A 16,468-nucleotide genomic window follows, 5' to 3' on the forward strand; every position below is an offset into this window, starting at 1 on the left:
ACAGCATCTTCTTCCTGTCAGTTAAATTTCTGCTTCTGTAGCACGTCATCTTTGTGGTGTAGCAATTTTAATGGCCAGTAGAATGATGAAATGAAATGAAGTTCCATGCTTCTTTACAGAGCGTAGGGGATCGATGCGGGAAACCCGCACCGCCTTACTAGGCAAGGTCCTAATGGAGGTGGTTTGCCGTTGCCTTCCTCCGACCGTAATGGGGATGAATGATGATGATGAAGACGACACAACAACACCCAGTCATCTCGAAGCAGGAAAAATCCCTGATCCCGCCGGGAATCGAACCCAGGACCCCGTGCTCGGGAAGCGAGAACGCTACCGCGAGACCACGAAGGGCGGACGGCCAGTAGAATAGGACGTGCTTAATTTTAATTGACGCTTGTGAATTCTGCCGGGAGGCAAGTAATGTTTGCCACTTATGTCAGGGGCAGAGCGGTATGTAGCGCGGCTACTGCAGTGTCATAACCTGGTAAGTAGGATTTCGTGGGATATTTATCATATATCTTACAGCGTCTGCAAGTTCTGAGTTTTCAGCGTCTCGTGACGCTTCCTTGTCAAACAAACAAAGTAACCATTTGTGCTTCTTGTATTTTTAAACGTTCAGTATCCCTGGTCTGCAATATTTTATGGGTGTGCCGCACACTTGATCAGTATTTTAAAATGGGATGCATAAGTGTTTTGTAAGCAATCTTCCTTGTAGACAGACTACATTTACCCAGTATTCTACCAATGAGTGGACGTCTGTTACCTGCATTTACCTACGACTGAGCGTATATGATCACTGCATTTCATGCTTTTACACATATTTGTATTAGTCTATTGCTTCTAATCGTTACTCATTCTTTCTTCATGTTGGATACCGATTTCATGCTTCTGCAATCTTCAGGATTTTGATGTGAAGTATTTGAAGAGTTGAAATGGAAAACGTTCTTACAGGGGGCACCCCCCTCAGATTTAGTTATAAGTTGGCACAGTGGATAGGCCTTGAAAAACTGAACACAGATCAATCGAGAAAACAGGAAGAAGTTGTGTGGAACTATGAAAAAATAAGCAAAATATACAAACTGAGTAGTCCATGTGCACGATAAGCAACATCAAGGATATTGTGAGCTCAGGAACGCCGTGGTCCCGTGGTTAGCGTGAGCACCTGTGGAACGAGAGGTCCTAGGTTCAAGTCTTCCCTCAAGTGAAAATTTTAATTTCTTTATTTTCGCAAAGTTATGATCTGTCCGTTCATTCATTGACGTCTCTGTTCACTGCAATAAGTTTAGTGTCTGTGTTTTGCGACCGCACCGCAAAACCGTGCGATTAGTAGACGAAAGGACGTGCCTCTCCAATGGGAACCGAAAACATTTGATCGCAAGGTCATAGGTCAACCGATTCCTCCACAGGAAAACACGTCTGATATATTCTATACGACACTGGTGACGGCATGTGCTCCTCATGACAGGAATATGTTGTCGACCCACCTTACTTGTACACTTGGCGAATGGGTAAAAAGATTCTTCTACCTTTCCCGATTTAGGTTTTCTTGTGGATGTGATAATAACTCCCAAAAAAGTGATGAAAACACAAGTGTTTGTCACATAAACTGCAACAAATGAATGCAACAGTTTCACAGTCGCACAGTTTTCCCTGTGCTCTATCAAAACATATGTTTTTAACGTTTTCAAATTTTTCCGTGTGTAGACCGTCAAATCCTACATATGTCCAATCAAATCTGAACATGTCCTGGAATTTTGGAGAGCGAAGTTGATTATGTGTGAGTGCCTGAACTTTGATAATTGTGTGAAAATAAAAAATTAAACTTTTGACTCGAGGGTAGACTTGAACCAAGGACCTCTCGTTCCGCAAGTGCTCACGCTAACCACGGGACCACGGCGCTCCTGAGCTCACGTAGTACTTGATGTTGCCTATCCTGCACATGGAGTACTCAGTTTTTATATTTTGCTTTTTTTTCATAGTTCCACACATTTTCTTCCTGTTTTCTCGATTGATCTGTGTTCAGTTTTTCAAGGCCTATCCACTGTGCCAACTTATAACTAAATCTGAGGGGGGTGCGATGGGGAGGTTCCCTTGTTAGTGCCAAATCTGAGACTTGCCAGGAGAATGAAGAAAAAGTTGAATCTCAGTTTGTACATAACTGTATTTTATCCACAAAATTAAGAAGGTATTTTGGTAACATAGACATGCTGCTCGTCGCATTACCTCAAAAAATGAGACAAATTTGACAATAGGATATTAAAAACGTTTCAGTGCCCCGGTTCGCGTGCCGTAGTGCTCAGCCTGGCTGCACCCCCCCCCCCCCCCCACTCCACCTCCCCCAGCACCACACACCGCGCTTTCTGAACTGGAGGAGGAAGAAGGGGAAACTGCGAGCGCGGTGCATTTAGAGGGCAGTGCAGTATCACTGCGTACGATTTGGCTTCATTTTCATACTTATGAATAACATAGATAAAGAAACGAACAAATTTTCAGTGTTTGATGATTTTTGGTACACCGAGGCACTATAATTTTTATCTGGTACAAACTGTCGGCGTACGGACACACACAAACAATTTCGGGTAATCGTGTCTTATGAAGTTTCATAATTGAGTAGAGGTCTTTCACACATACATGTTCATCGAAATGTTACAGCATTTTTCGTAATCTCGTTATGGAGACGTGGAAGCTCCCACTGAGGAAAACAGTTGGACTGTTTTCAGGTAGAAGGATTTCTCTTTAAAACGGGAATTACATTACAGGTCAATCCGTTACATCTCACATGCACAGGGGCGCTGCAAACGGTCTTGAAAGCAGACGTAAGATCTATAGTGTCCGCAAAATGTTTAGAAAACTGTCCTTATAATTCTTTCAAGCCTACAATGAATTTTTCAAACTTTGCGTTTTCTTTGACACCAGTGAGGTTCGGGAACTGTACTTTTTCGTCCCTTTTACAAGGCGATTTTCTTTTTAAATTCGTCCCAATCAAATCAGAAGTAAGCTGTTTCTCACCCTGCTGTGTCTTATTGTGAGCAGTGTGAAATCAAGTCCACTGAAAATGCGATGTCTGCAATACGTTCTGGACGTTCTAATTTTCGTTCCTTTCTCTCCTATTTTCTTAAAACATTCAAGATAATCTAGTTGTAACCCAAAAATCGTTCCATGTATGCCCCTTGACTTAAACTATGAAGTCTCCATACTCTTCGTTCAGTTTCATCGAACACTGTTGCAGGTGACTATGGAATAATGCATACTCCAGAAATTTTAATATTCGTGCTCCATGCATGCAAATTTAGCACGAAGCACTTCTTGATGTACAGTACAGTGAATCCCGTCTGTTGATCGTTATAATTGTTTGCGCTTTTCAGTGTCAAATATTTGTATTCTCTGTGAATGGGATTGTAATGCCATTTCATAGCAAATTTCCAGTACACATTGATTGCACAGCTGCGTAATAGGTTTTTTTAATTTTCATCCCTCTAGTCCTTCATTCATACTTATTTTAAAGACCTGTGACCACAGATCTCTAGACTGTCCCTTTTTCGAGAAGCGAAGATTACAATAAATTTTCTAGTTTGCTTAGATCGTCGTGTAGAGTTGGCTCCAGTTCTTCACGTGTAGGGGTCTGGTTGTTGAAGCCGAAAACGTCACATATTAGGTCCTCACGGTCGAATTGATCTAAATAAATTTGAAGATTGTTGTTGCAGAATTCTTGTTTTTAGGTAAATATATTTTTTTACGTTTTAGTATATCATACAGTTTCTTGATTTTTCACATTAACAAAGCCGAAATTAAATTGTTGGCACAAAATGCAAAGATACGTCCTATCTCGTCAGAGGCGTGCTTGCGACTCTCACACTCTGCGGAAATAATCATATTCCAAAGGGTTTACAATTTTTCTTAATAAATGAATTTCTGCTAGCTTCTGTTACATTATTACTTTCGATTATTATTTTACAACTGAATCCAAAAATAAACATAGTAACCAGTACAGTATTGCGTAATTAATAATAGAAATTTTAAGTGTGCCAGTAGTTCGTAATTTCAAATGGTTGTAAAAAAATAATTTTAATAATAGATTCAGAATGAGTACTTGACGATTGTAACATCGTGACTAAAACGTTTAATAAAGTAATTCAGCTTCATAAATTTTTGCTTGAAATATAACATATTGTGTATAAAATTATATGAAAGTTTCCAGAAAAGCAACTGACCTGTCCAAAATTCGAAAAATAATATTGGTGTCGACAACTACTGTTGAGGAAAGCTAATGCTAGAGGAGGATATCCCGTTACAACCTGTGAACATCCTTTGTGCCACGAACAAATACAGAAGAGTAAACAGTGCTGAAACCACGATTCCGCTGAAGTGAACAGAGTTGTGCTCCCGCAAAAAAATGCCACACCGCTGTACTGAGATGGCGCGATGCACCGGGTACTTCGGAGAAGGAACGAGCAAAGCCGAGATACGCCGAACGTCGGCTCGCCAGCGGTCCGCACATCGGGGCCGCGTGTTTGGCTCGCTCTGGCCGGCGCCAATGTAAATGAATGGGATTATTGACAGTGGCTGAGTCCTGTTTCCTTCTTTGCGAGAGGTATTTTTTTCACAGCCACAGTCTCAGAAATGCCGCTTTTCGATAAAATAGCAGGAAGAAAATGTTTGTTCCAAAAACCGTTAAAACTGAAGCACTACGTTTTATTTGTGATAATAGAAGTACAGATATACAGCACTAGGTTTTTAAGTAGTTGAACTTTAGTCAACAAAAACCCGTTTAAATTTCGGAACTCCACACAGAAGCACAACTTGGCACAAAGACCATGTACCACCTACAAAAGCATGTTTGAAACACTTTCACAGTGTAGGGCCATGCAAAAGAGTATCAAAAACCCTATAGTTCTGCAAACGGGTGTTAAAAAAACTGCGCTTACAATGTTTTCCATTTCCAGCCTTCCATTATATTGATTATTACGCTCTTTTCTTTAACATAGTTGTTTTTTCTTCAAGAGAACCTAAAATCTGAGCAGTTTTCTAGAGTTAATGAAGTATCGTGCAATTATTGTTAATTCTTTCTTTTCAGCTCTTTATTTTGCTAATATTTAGGCTCGCTTTCGACTCTGTTAGTGGTGAGAGGAGAGTTAGGGACCGAATTGAAAGCTGTGAGAGTTCCATTGTTCTTTTGGAGTGTGCAATGGAATAACAGCTGGTACATTTGCTTCGTGCTGTTGACAGACAGGAGAATCCTCGCGCCTCCCTTTTGTGATGTCTGGGTAATTAATGGTTGTGAAATGACCGCAGTGGCAGATGCGGCTAGGAAACGCAGTCAGTCAGAATCCAGCGGCTGCATAATGCGTTTCCGCAGCCTGCGAGCGCACTGCCGCCGTGCTTCTTCCGCGGCGCTTTCATGCTGGTCTCAAAACACGGAGAATACCTTCAGAGGCCTCGCAGCCGCGCCGCGGCTTTGTGTACAAGCTGTTGCTTTGGCGCGGCAGAGGAGCGGCGAGAAGTGCCGGGGGAAATTGCGGAAGCAGGCTAAATGGAGCACCGCCCTTTATACGGGATATTTTAACGACTTTGTCAGGTCTCTCCTTTAATGCAGATTCGCGAATACCGGGGAAAAGTAGAGAGAGGCATTCATTTTCAAACGCTCGCTGGATTACTAGGAGCTCGCAAGACCAGCCGAGGTAAATGGGATTGGATTGCACACTCAGCTTGTGAAGTCTTTCACCTGCAGATGCGCGGGAAAAGCGTCTTGTTATTGGTCGTGGCTGTTCATGTTGTAATTAACAGTTACACCAAAGGTGCCTGTTACCGGACAATGTGTCACTTCACCCTGCTACCTCCCGTCGTCCTTGTAAAACTTCCTCTCCACTTGTTCGCAAATAGCGTCAATTCTTCATTATGGTTTCATCTTCGCACTCATTTTTGACGTTTTTGTCTTTGGCTATAGTTATATGTAGTACTGAGTATAATCAATGACTCACTGTTTGTATTAATTAGTATTACTGATAAACGTCTCTGGCTGATGGGAATCGTAGTGTACATCTACATGGATACTCTGCAAATCACATTTAAGTGCCTGGCAGAGGGTTCATCCAACCACCTTCACAATCCTCTATTATTCCAATCTCGTATAGCGCGCGGAAAGAATGAACTCCTATATCTTTCCGTGCGAGCTCTGATTTCCCTTATTTTATCGTGGTGATCGTTCCGCCCTATGTAGGTAGGTGTCAACAAAATATTTTTGCATTCGCAGGAGAAAATTGGTGATTGGAATTTCGTGAGAAGATTCCGTCGCAACGAAAAACGCATTTCTTTTAACGATTCCCAGCCCAAATCCTGTATCATTCCTGTGACACTCTCTCCCATATTTCGCGATAATACAAAACGTGCTGCCTTTCTTTGAACTTTTTCGATGTACTCCGTCAGTCCTATCTGGTAAGGATCCCGCACCGCGCAGCAGTATTCTAAAAGAGGACGGACAAGCGTAGTGTAGACTGTAGGCAGTCTCCTTAGTAGGTCTGTTACATTTTCTAAATGCCCTGCCAATAAATCGCAGCCTTTGGTTAGCCTTCCCCACAACGTTTTCTGTGTGTTCCTTCCAATTTTAAGTTGTTCGTTATTGCTCTACCTAGGTATTTAGTTGAATTTACGGCTTTTAGATGAGACTGATTTATCGTGTAACCGAAGTTTAACGAGTTCCTTTTAGCAGTCATCTGGATGACCTCACACTTTTCGTTATTTAGGGTCAACTGCCACTTTTCGCACCATTCAGATATTTTTTCTAACTCTTTTTACAATTTGTTTTGATCTTCCGATGACTTTATTAGTCGATAAACGACAGCGTCATCTGCAAACAACCGAAGACGGCTGCTCAGATTGTCTTTCAAATCGTTTATATAGATAAGGAACAGCAAAGGACCTGTAACACTACCTTTGAGAACGCCAGAAATTTACTTCTGTTTTACTCGATGACTTTCCGTCAATTACTACGAACTGTGACCTCTCTGACAGAAAATCGCAAATCCAGTCTCATAACTGAGACGATATTCCATAAGCATGCAATTTTATTACGAGCCCCTTGTGCGGTACAGTGTCAAAAGCCTTCCGGAAATCCAGGAATACGGATTCTATCTGAAATCCCTTGTAAATAGCACTCAGCACTTCATGTGACTGTGTGTCAATAGACCGTTTCCTTCGTGGTAATTCGTAATGTTCAAACACAATACGTGTTCGAAAATCCTGCTGCATATCGACGTTAACGATATGGGCCTGTAATGAAGTGGATTACTCCTACTACCTTTCTTGAATATTGGTGTGGCCTGTGCAACTTTCCAGTCTTTGGGTACGGATCTTTCGTCGAGCGAACGAAAAACTAGACACTGCGCAAAGCTGTTTGCCGAATCATGCTACCCAGAGTACCGAGAATGGATCTTCCACTCAGCACCGAAGTGCGTCCTGCATTTAAGCTTCCTGGGGGAATTACATCTGCGAAGTTATGTTATGAGTCCAGCCTCGATCGCTGAATCGGTAAGAGCAATTGCCCGCGAAAGACAGCGTTCCGGTCAGATTTCCCGGTCCGGCGCACAGCTTTAATTTGTCCAGAGTACGTTCGGAAGAAACTAGACTCGTGAGTAACTGAATAAGAGAAAGCTGTTATGTATGGGACGGAGAACTACTGTTCCTAGGGGACAGGAATAGTTTTGCATGTCCCGACGTCGTGTCGCCGCCAGATCATCGCCTGACAGCTGAGCACAGGATGGGCCGGATGCTTGATAGCGCATTTGATACCATCAGTTCGTGGTTCGGACGTATGGGGCACTCGGAGCGACTTTGCGAGGAGTAGAGTTTTCACATCTGACATTGTGAGGCGTCGGCTTCGTCTTGGCTTTTGATTTTTTTAAACGTAGAATCGCATCACGTGTAAACAGTTCAATCGTGCATTCCAGTTTTAATAAGAACGTGAAACACGAGTGGCTAGGAGATTAAGTAGGTGCTGTAGTTAGTTTTATCCTGATTACAACTTTCTTTAATATGTTTCCAGTACCATTTTTGTCTGTCTAACATTTCTGCATGTGGAAACGGTCTCTATACCTATGTGTGGAGGGGCTTCTGAAATCGCGGTTTTCACGGCTCCGACATAGATGGGCCCTCATAATATCCTTTCACGGGAGACCTCCGGGCGAAATACGAAGAGTGAGGCGTTTATCAGACCATGGTTAAGCTGGTTATAGCAGAAACAAAAGTGGACATATGGTTCCAGTTTCGGCGAAACGCGGACCGACAATAGTGGACCCGAGCCAGAGCGAATGTGGATTGGGAAACAGCTGACCTGAAGACCAAGCATTGTGCTGGAAAGTGGCGGAACACCACTAGATTTTCAAAATAATGTCGTCTCGAGAACCCCCTGACGAGAATACCCAGGGAATATAGAATCAGAGTCTCAAAATTTTCCGTTCTTGTTTCCAGAAATCTTATGAGCAGTACGAACGACCTCCACGCCGTGAGTCTCGGGCCAGCCGGCGGCTGTTTCGTGCAAAAGGTGTTGATTGGTTGGTGCAGAATTAACATTCTGGTGGTAGGCAAAAGTTCATTATAATTTGCTATGTGTGGAGGGGCTTCTGAAATCGCGGTTGTCACGGCTCCGATATAGATGGGTCCTTGGAGATGCCATTGGTCGCTTGGGAGAAACGTGAGCACTGCTTCAAGTTTAGATGAGAGGCCAGAGAGACGAGGGCTGGGAGTCTTATTCCAGGACGGCAGGTGACTTGCACATTCGTGTTTTGAGCCTTAAAGTTTTGCTTTCGGAACGGCATCTGCTACTATGGAGGCGCGGAGTCCGCAAGCACCGCCACTGTTGGGGTAGTCCTGCCCACTCCTGATGCGACACACTGGCGAAGTTCAGAGTCGCACCGTCGGCTGACAGGCACGGAATCCAACGGTGGTAAGACGGCGTTACAGTGCGAGAGACGCGCGGAAGGGTGAAATAGTTGGGAGACGGATCTTTGTGGTATAACGGTTAAATTCGCGGCGATTCCTAGTACCTGTGCAGTTTGCAAGTTTTGGGGCCCACCACTAGCATTCTTATTCTGTTCTTGTGAGGATAACAGGTCGAATAATCACTCATGCTACTGATTAAAGGCGGAAACAGCCGCGAAGTTACTTAAGCTAAACAGAGGGACTGTTAATTTTGTCCTTTGCTTTTGTTTTGTACTCAATTGTCAGTTTCTAAACTTTAATTTAGTGCCACTTGTTTAATGAACGATTTTTGGATATTGATTGTCCATGGACTTCTGCTAGTGGCGACCGGATATTATTCCGTATTAATTCTTTTTCGTTTCATTGTCAAGTTTAATGTCACTTATTGTCTTATTGAATAAATTATGCCCTGCCAGATCTATGAATTTCATGTTGTAGTTGTAAGGGAAGCCTTTTTACATTGATTGCAACAGCTTCTTTCACCATAAGCTAGTTATTACGGCCACAATTAAATTTTGTAGGGTAGTAGGCGTTTCCTTCACATGCGCAGAATTGCTCCATCGAGATGATTGTGATGCTTCCTCTTCTCATCGAGTTCCCCGAGCGTGGAACCATCGTCAGTGCGCAACTCTATAAAGACACTTTACAGAAACTGCTGTCAGGCGGACTCACCCCCGTACACGATAACGCCCGCCCCCACGCTGCCAGTCGGACGAAGGCTACACTTCTGGGAAACACTCCAACGTGCTCCGTAAAGCCTGGATTTCTCCATGTGATTTTCACATCTTTGCCGATCTGGAGTGGGATAAATGTCTGAACGCGTGTGATTACTTTTAAATGGAACTATTCCATAGTCCCGTTGTGGTGAGTGTTCTGTTTTTATTTGACTGCCATCACTTACATGTTTTCGTCTCTCCTTGTCATATCGCTAAAAATCATCACCAGGAACATAAAACAAATCCAGTTAAATTACTAATGTACACAAATCAAAGTTTACACAATTTACAGCCAGATGGCGCACAGGACGTTTTTACCTTGTAGTAACTGACTATTACGGCGAAACGAACGACCGCAGAATTAAAATAAGGTCTGGTCTTCAAAGGATCCACTAATGGCGACCCCACCAAGGCCGAAAACTGCAGAAACAAAAGAAGATAGGCACGCTAAAACAATGAGAAGACCGGAAAATTTCGAGTCGCATGCTTGCTGTACACATCAAGATATCATGTTAAAAATTTCGCGCGAGGGCTTTCCCGAATTAGCTTGATGATCTGAAAATTCTCCAGGTTAAATTTCAAGTATTTAGTGGATGGGCCAGACGGACTCACTTAAATTGCCCTAAAACAGTGCTTCCAAAGATTCGCCGTAATCCGAAGTTTTTTCACTGTGTGACGGTAATCTGTCACTTCCTGAAAATGACATGATAAGGGTTATCACCGGTTCCGAGGAGCAAGTATCTTCATTCAGATGATTTTTCAGTTTGTATTACGCTGTTGAATTTTAAGAACAGGGGTATATAAGTGAACGATGTTTCTCCGTACATACTTCTGATGAAACTCTGGATGATTGCTAAAATACAGTCTCGTCTTCCTCCGTCTTATGTATAATAAACCTGAGTTATTCCTCCACAAGTAATGATTTCTGTGTTGACTAAATGACGAAGAATAAGGGGAATAATAATAATATGGTGAAAGCTATCGCGACTGATGCTTACTTCTGTTAACAGTTCTGTGTTGAGGCCGTATTCGATGTATAGAAGTATTCGCTAAAGTTTCGTCATCGTCTGCGGGACACGTCTTCAGATTCGAAACAACAGTCAGCTGGGCCAGTGTGGCATGGTTGACGATATCCCCCGCAGACAGCAACGAAACATCAATGAATAGTGGCTCGATTATAACAGTGGCTCGATCACGGCTTCTCAGCCTGGAAATTTTAATAGAAGTGAGAAAAATCGTGCTCTCCTGTGTGCGTAAAGCAGCTCAGCCGACATGTTTCTGAACTGTTGCCGCGTTTTTACCGCGGCATTTTATGCGTCGAGCTAAGTCCGGTATTACACTATCAAATTTCTTTGTCAAATATCTTTGTCCAATATCTTTGTCAAAGATATTTGATGGTGTAATAGGGAACTTTGTCAAATGTCGTCCAATATTCGATCAAATCTAGGGCCTCGCTGTAGATTTGATCAAAGAAGTCGCTTGTCTTCTGTTCATTGCAATTTGACATGTTACCACTTGGAGCGCTAGCATCGCTGCAGCATTCTGTCGTCTGTAGTGTTTTTATAAACATTGCCGGTAAATACAATTAGTGTGTGCCGACAACTACAAAATGAATAGAGATGTATGAAGCTGATGAGGCGCTTTAGAACGTGAGGCACGCTGAATACAAAAATAGATTGAGAAGATTGGAGACCTGACCTGATCTAACCTAACCTAACCTTCTCCTGTAGCAAGGAATCGGAGTGTTACAGTGAGCCTGTCTTCTGCAGATGTAGCAGTTCTTAAGTGAATATTGTGCTTTGTGATATGAGGATACACTTCATTGAGCACATGCAGAAATGTATGCTCATCCATTCTTAAGTAATTGATGTACGACTTGACGCCCTCCACTATAAGCTCACGTAACAAGTTTTGTTGAATGCTTTTATCGCGTCGTCATAAAACCCTCGGCTTCACCCAGGTATCTTTCCTTTTTTCTCCCCCGCTTCTCTTCCACATGTGCACACAGTGCAACTGTGGTACATGCAACTGCTGCGGTTACTAACAAGTTGTTGTTGTCAGCCATCTTGAACGTTGACGAAAAATATGATGACAGTGTAATACCCCTTCTAGCGCTACGTCAAAGATCTTTGTCAAACATATTTGACGGAATATTTGATCACATCTTTGATCAAATCTTTGACAAAGAAATTTGATAGTGTAATACCGGCCTAACGGCCGGATCGCCTGAGAACTGCAGGCATGTCTCTGCAGAGCGGCCCTGTGACGGCTTTTTCCAAACAGCAGATGTTGCCGGCCAGGTGTTCACGCCGGCTGCCCCATCACATCTGGTTGGCCCTCGCTCCTGATTCAGGAATTCCACAGTGTGCTGCTCGTGAGGATGAATGGCAAGTGTTTGGCCCAGAACACTGCAGCTGTTCCTTGAATGCAGAGGGTAACTTGTATGGGTGCTGTCGAAAGTTGCCATATTGCTAACGACTACTGCGTTATTCATGTAACTCTCAAGTAAACGTGCGTATTTAGCTTTCATTCAAGAAAGAAAATAGTATTAGTCCGATTAATTACAAATCCTTATTGCTAACGTCGATTTTCAGTAATATCGTTCTTGAGAAACACAACTAGCTCTTTATTCACACAATCGACAGAGGATCTCAAATTGATTCCATATTTCTCGATTTCTAAAAGGCTTCACAAATTGCGTGCCTTGGAGTTTCGTCTCAGTTGTGGGACTGGATTCGTGATTTCCTGTCCCCAAGGAGATGTAATAGGCTCTCTGCTGTTGTTAATGTATGTAAACGATTCAGGAGAGTCTGAACAACCTAGTTAGATATTTTACGGATGATGTCGTTTACCATATAGTAAAGTCATCAGAAGACCAGTATCAATTGCCAAATGATTTAGACGAGAGATCTGTATGGTGCGGAAATGGCAGTTGACACTAAGTAATGTAAAGTGTGAGGTCACACACATGAGTCCTAAAAGTGCTAAAAGGAATCCGTTGAACTTCGGTTACGTGATGAATCACACAAATCGAAAGGTTCATCTAGATGTCTCGAGACTACAGTTACGAATTCTTGAATTGCAACGATCACATAGAAAATATTCTGGGGGAAGCCGAACCAAAGACTGTATTTTGTTGGCAGAACACTTAGAAAACTACACCACGGTTGGCCGTTCTCTGTAGTAGTACTGCTGCGTGGTATTGGGTCTTACCGGATAGGACTGACGGAGGACATCGAAAAAGTTTTGCATTATCGCCTAGTAAGGGAGAGTTCCTTAGAGTGAGAATCGTTAAAACAAAGGCGAGAACTTTTCACGCAATCACCAATTTTCTCTTCTGAATGTGAAAATCTTTTATTCTAGCCAACCTACATACAGAGAAACGATTATCGCAATAAAATCAGAACTCCCACGGAAAGATATAAGTTTCGTTTTCGCCGCGCACTGTTCGGGAGTGGAACGGTTGAGAAATAACGTGAGGGTGGTTCGGTAAAACCTCTGCTATGCACTTAAATGTGAATTGCAGTGTAGTAGCGTCGATTTCGATGAATTACGTTCTCGGCACCTAAATTAATAATGACACAGAGAGGCCAAAATACTGAATTCACTGTTCGGAAATAGTCACAGTTGAGAGAAATAATACATGTCTCTTCTTTCAACCATCTCTCGAACGCCGAAGTGATATACTTTGATTAGTGGAAGCGGAATAGAGACTCGACGAAAATCGCTCATTAGTACAAAGGCTTCTGGACACGGAGGGACCCATGTATGTGTGAGTCAAATGTTTCTGGAAGTGTTCTGGTAATTCTGTTTTAAGTGAATTAGAAGGAAGTCATCACAGAACAACATGTAAGACTTTTTGCCACAATAGTATGAAGTGAAGGGGAATCGGCTTCAACTTGGTTCGTTCCAGTAAAGCTGTGGTGACTTGGTATTAGTTTCGTAGATCTGAAGGAGACGAATTGAACAATGTTTCGCTCTTCGAAATCCGTGAAACAGTTGCAAGAATACGAAACCGTGCCCAAATAAATAAATACACTGCGTGGGGTACGGAGTAAACTGAATGTTGTATCACCATTGTATTTTCTTTCTGTCCTGTTTGTACCGTTATCGAGGCGGTTCAGCATAGAAGAAGAGAACAAACATTAGTTTGTAATGTTATGAAGGTAATGCGATGCAGGAACTAACTAGTTTATGAAAGACTGCGAAGAGAATCAGCCGACGCGCTGCTAAGGAACCAATCCCGGCAGCTGAAGCAGTTTAGAGCAAACACAGAAACCGTTAAATGCGGATACCGGGAAAGAGACTTGAATAAAAGATCATTCTCTAATACTTGGAGGAAAAGAAGCTCGAAGGCGGGAACTAAAGAAAAATAGCGCTGGACAGATGGAGTGTGTAAATGTCATATGTTCTAAGTGCCAAATCTCATATTCGTGTGGAGAATCAAAAAACAATCTATCTCTGTTTGCACATAACTTATTTATGTCCAAAGCAACTGAGACGGTATTATGCTAAAGAATTATACCTCTCACCTTATCACTGCAAAAAACGAGACAGATTAGAATATAGCGCGCCACACCAGGGAACTGACGTTCTTAGTGGCGATAAGAAGGTATTTGTTTCACGTGCCTGTAATTCTGAGGCACTAAATTATATTGGTGATAATACAAGTACAGAAATACAACAGTAATGCTTTAAGTATTAGAACTGTACACACAAAAATCATTTCTTATATCTTTCAGATTTTTCTACAAGCGAATAATAAGACTGAATTAAAGGAAAAAGTCTCTCAGTATTGACTTTGTTTCATACACAACTCCATTGTAGGGATGAGATGTTCAGAAATTTACTGTAGATCCGCCGGAGATGTTAAGGAAGAAATGTCAACATAGTCAGTAAACCTTCCTGTGTGCAACCGATAAGCATGGGTGGACTGTCAGACGTAGAACGGAATGGCATACGTTTTTATTTATTTATTTATTTATTGTTCCGTGGGACCAAATTAAGGAGAAATCTCCATGGTCATGGAACGAGTCAATACATGAAATTATAACACGATATTAGAAACAGATAAAATGAAATATAGAAAAAAAAACATATTCAGGTGACAAGTCATAAGTTTAAATGAAGACAATCAACAATGTAACACTGGAATTTGCTTAATTTTTTAGCTCTTCCAGGAGCTCCTCGACAGAATAGAAGGAGTGAGCCATGAGGAAACTCTTCAGTTTAGACTTAAAAGAGTTTGGGCTACTGCTAAGATTTTTGAGTTCTTGTGGTAGCTTATTGAAAATTGATGCAGCAGAATACTGCACTCCTTTCTGCACAAGAGTCAAGGAACTGCATTCTACACGCAGATTTGATTTCTGCCTAGTATTAACTGAGTGAAAGCTGCTAACTCTTGGGAATAGGCTAATATTGCTAACAACAAACGACATTAAAGAAAATATATACTGTGAGGGCAATGTCAGAATTCCCAGATTTTTGAATAGGGGTCGACAAGAGGTTCTCGAACTTACACCACATATAGCTCGAACAGCCCGTTTTTGAGCCAAAAATACCCTTTTTGAATCAGAAGAATTACCCCAAAAAATAATACCATACGACATAAGCGTATGAAAATATGCGAAGTAGACTACTTTTCGTGTTGAAGTGTCACTTATTTCAGATACTGTTCTAATGGTAAATAAAGCAGCATTTAGTTTCTGAACAAGATCCTGAACATGGGCTTTCCACAACAGCTTACTATCTATCCGTACGCCTAGGAACTTGAACTGTTCCGTCTCGCTTATAACATGCCCATTCTGTCTGATTAAAATGTCAGTTCTTGTTGAATTGTGAGTTAGAAACTGTAAAAACTGAGTCTTACTGTGATTTAGCATCAAATTATTTTCCACAAGCCACGAACTTATTTCATGAACTAAATTATTTGTTACTGTTTCAATATTACACACAAGATCCTTCACTATCAAGCTGGTGTCATCAGCAAACAGAAATATTTTTGAATCACCTGTAATACTAGAAGGCATATCATTTATATAAATAAGAAACAGCAGTGGCCCCAGCACCGACCCTTGGGGAACGCCCCACTTAACAGTGCCCCATTGGGACTGAACATCACTACCACTCTCAATATTGCGGAGAATTACCCTCTGCTTTCTGTTCTTAAAGTAAGAGGCGAACCAATTGTAAGCTACTCCCCTTACTCCATAATGGTCCAACTTCTGCAGTAATATTTTGTGGTCAACACAGTCAAAAGCCTTCGTTAAATCAAAGAAAACACCTAGCGTTCGCAACCTTTTATTTAATCCGTCGAAAACCTCACAGAGAAAAGAGAATATAGCATTTTCAGTTGTTAAACCATTTCTAAAACCAAACTGAACATTTGACAGCAAATTATGTGAATTTAAATGCTCCAGTAACCTTGTATATACAACCTTCTCGATAACTTTAGCAAACACCGATGGCATAGAAATAGGTCTAAAATTGTCAACATTATCAATGTCTCCCTTTTTATAAAGTGGCTTCACTACCGAGTATTTTAATCGATCAGGAAACCGACCACTCCTAAAGGAAAAGTTACAGATATGGCTAAGTACTGGGCTAACATACATAGAACAATACTTCAGTATTCTGCTAGATACCCCGTCATATCCATGAGAGTTCTTGGTCTTTAGTGATTTAATTATTAACTCAATCTCCCTCTTGTCAGTATCATGGAGGAGCATTTCAGGTAACAGTCTCGGAACACTTTTTTCTAAGAGCGCTATATGATTCCCTGT

At 41.8% G+C, this 16,468-nt stretch overlaps 1 protein-coding gene across 1 annotated transcript in view; it reads left to right on the forward strand.

Annotated features, from left to right (window-relative positions):
* The window catches only part of LOC126259306 (uncharacterized), a 778,502-nt gene that overhangs the window by 375,223 nt on the left and 386,811 nt on the right, over positions 1 to 16,468 (forward strand). The gene's annotated exons all lie outside the window — the stretch shown is intronic.

Source organism: Schistocerca nitens, chromosome 5, assembly GCF_023898315.1.
Source record: "Schistocerca nitens isolate TAMUIC-IGC-003100 chromosome 5, iqSchNite1.1, whole genome shotgun sequence".
In the NCBI taxonomy this organism is placed as follows: domain Eukaryota; kingdom Metazoa; phylum Arthropoda; class Insecta; order Orthoptera; family Acrididae; genus Schistocerca; species Schistocerca nitens.